Here is a 2759-nt window from a genome sequence, read left to right as displayed (position 1 = left end):
TCCCCTCTCTCTGCATTCACGCTACTGCCTTCCTCTAGCTGAGTATCATCATCAGAGCCTAGAAAACACTGGGCATCCTCCTGGAGCATGTACCCAACACTGTGCTCAAAGAGTTCAGGAGACTCATCAGGAGGACGTGGTGGGTCTAGGGAAGGAGTCACTGATGATGACATTGAGAGGAGGGAAGACGATGCGTTGGCAGCTGCTTTGCTAGTACCCTGAGCCTGGGTGAGAGAGGATGAGGAGGATGAAGAGGGCTTGGTCATCCACTCTACCAAGTCGTTGGCATGTTGCGGCTCAACATGTCCAGCGGCCGAAAAGAAGGACAAGCGTGTCCCATGGCCACGTGCTGATGATGACGATGCACCACGTCCACGACCAGCACTGTTGTCTCTAGACACAGAGCCTGCTTGCCCTCTTTTATGGGCTCGCGCCTGTCTGCCTCTCCTTGCTGGCCTTCCAGACATGGTAATGGCCTGAAGGGAGTTGGGAAAACCAGCAATTGGGTAGTGTATATTGTGCTGGAGGCACACACAACATCCACTAACTCCTGCAGATGGCAGATGGCTCAATTAGAGAAGAGCTATATAGGTGTATATAACGGTGTATACTGGGTTCAGAGCACACAGACAGCACGCACAATCTCCTACCACTGACTGCAAGCTCTATTTAAAACGAGCAAGATAGTTAGCTATATAGGTGGATGTATAGCGGTGTATACTGGGTTTAGAGCACTCAGACAGCACGCACAATCGCCTACCACTGACTGCAAGCTCTATTTAAAATGAGCAAGATAGTTAGCTATATAGGTGGATATAGCGGTGTATACTGGGTTCAGAGCACGCAGACAGCACGCACAATCTCCTACTACTGACTGCAAGTTCTATTTAAAACGAGCAAAATAGTTAGCTATATAGATGGATATAGCGGTGTATACTGGGTTTAGAGCACGCAGACAGCACGCACAATCTTCTACCACTGATTGCAAGCTCTATTTAAAACGAGCAAGATAGCTAGCTATATAGATGGATATAGCAGTGTATACTGGGTTCAGAGCACGCAGACAGCATGCACAATCTCCTACCACTGACTGCAAGCTCTATTTAAAACGAGCAAGATAGTTAGCTATATAGGTGGATATAGCGGTGTATACTGGGTTCAGAGCACGCAGACAGCACACACAATCTCCTACCACTGACTGCAAGCTCTATTTAAAACGAGCAAGATAGCTAGCTATATAGATGGATATAGCGGTGTATACTGGGTTCAGAGCACGCAGACAGCACGCACAATCTCCTACCACTGACTGCAAGCTCTATTTAAAACGAGCAAGATAGTTAGCTATATAGGTGGATATAGCGGTGTATACTGGGTTCAGAGCACGCAGACAGCACGCACAATCTCCTACCACTGACTGCAAGCTCTATTAAAAAAGAGAACTATAGCTAGCTATATAGGTGAATATAGCGGTGTATACTGCGGTCAGGGCACGCAGACAACAACCACTACAGAAGAGCAAGAACGAAAAATCGGCCGATAACGATCGGTGTATACTGTGTTGAAGGTACACAGAACACCCACTAACTCCTACAGACGCCAACACACTACACAAGGCCGCCGCGCTGGCAGCCTTATATAGTGTGGGGCGTGTACTACACAGCCTGAGCTATGCTTGGCCACAGGCATCCTGCCTGTGGCCAATCATGGCTCTCCTCGCTGCCGGTGCTGTGATTGGCCAAGCATGCGGGGTCACAGTGCATGCTTGGCCAATCATGAGCCAGCAATGCACTGCGATGGCGCAGTGCATTGTGGACTGTGAGCGCCGCACGAATTTGGCGAGAACGGCCCATAACGTTCGGAATTCGCCCAACGGGCGAACAGCCGATGTTCATACGTTCGACTCGAACACGAAGCTCATCCCTAATTAGCACGATTTTGGTACTTGCAGCCAAACAAGGTGGCCAAACTGTTAGCAATGCGACCTTACATTGTTACCATCTACATAGAGTTATGTGCAGGTTCCTCCTCCTCCAGGTGTTCCTGCCTTAAACATATGGTGCCAGAACAGGTCTAACCTAACAAGCCCTACAAAGCTAGAATCTCTATATCAAACAGATTCTGGGGAACTCTTAAAGGTGTTGGCTTTGAGTCCGAGGATAAGAGTTCAGAATATTATATTTACCTATCAGCCCCAGCGAAGGATAACATTTTGTTAATGCGGATGACATGGAACGGGTGGAGGCCCACTGTGATGTGGAAGCCATCCTTGCCGCAACTCTTCACCATGTACTTGTTGGCACAGATACAGGCAGCTTCAAGAGCTAGAAAGAATAAAGGTCCGTTAAACCCAGAGAATGACCTCCAATAAGACATTCTCATCTGCCAGCAGCAAATGTCTCAATGGTCCCTTAGAGCACTTTGTATGGGGAGAACCAAGCACATACACAACCAGAGAATTACTGTATGCAGCCATTGCACACTAGCTTCTGATAATGGCAAAAGCTTGTTGGCTTAGTTAGCTGAAAATCTTATTCCTGTACATGGTTTTATTATGTTAGCCATTCAGTGAAAGACCTTAAAACCCAATGTGTGAGCAATACTAGTGAAAGCATCATCCCAGCCATTTTGCAATTACATGAGGCTGTTGAGGGGCTTAACCATCCAATGAGAACTTTATAGCTTTTTAGAGATTCAGTAGCAAAGTTGTCTGTTGAAATACAAAGTGCTGTCTACTTTCCTTTAGGCTGGGTTCACACCAC

General features: G+C 47.3%; 1 non-coding gene across 1 annotated transcript; it reads right to left on the bottom strand.

The window, feature by feature from the left end:
- Nucleotides 1–2390: 2390 nt before the first annotated feature.
- LOC143937616 (small nucleolar RNA SNORA70) lies at nucleotides 2391–2525 on the bottom strand. Its single transcript, XR_013263707.1, has one exon. It is a non-coding gene; the product is annotated as a small nucleolar RNA SNORA70 (small nucleolar RNA).
- Nucleotides 2526–2759: the final 234 nt, after the last annotated feature.

This window comes from Lithobates pipiens, unplaced genomic scaffold, assembly GCF_037356315.1.
Source record: "Lithobates pipiens isolate NorthernLeopardFrog02 unplaced genomic scaffold, aLitPip1_a1.2 Scaffold_28, whole genome shotgun sequence".
Lineage (NCBI taxonomy): Eukaryota > Metazoa > Chordata > Amphibia > Anura > Ranidae > Lithobates > Lithobates pipiens.
Note: the sequence above shows the minus strand (reverse complement) of the source record. Positions and strands in the feature narration are given on the sequence as shown.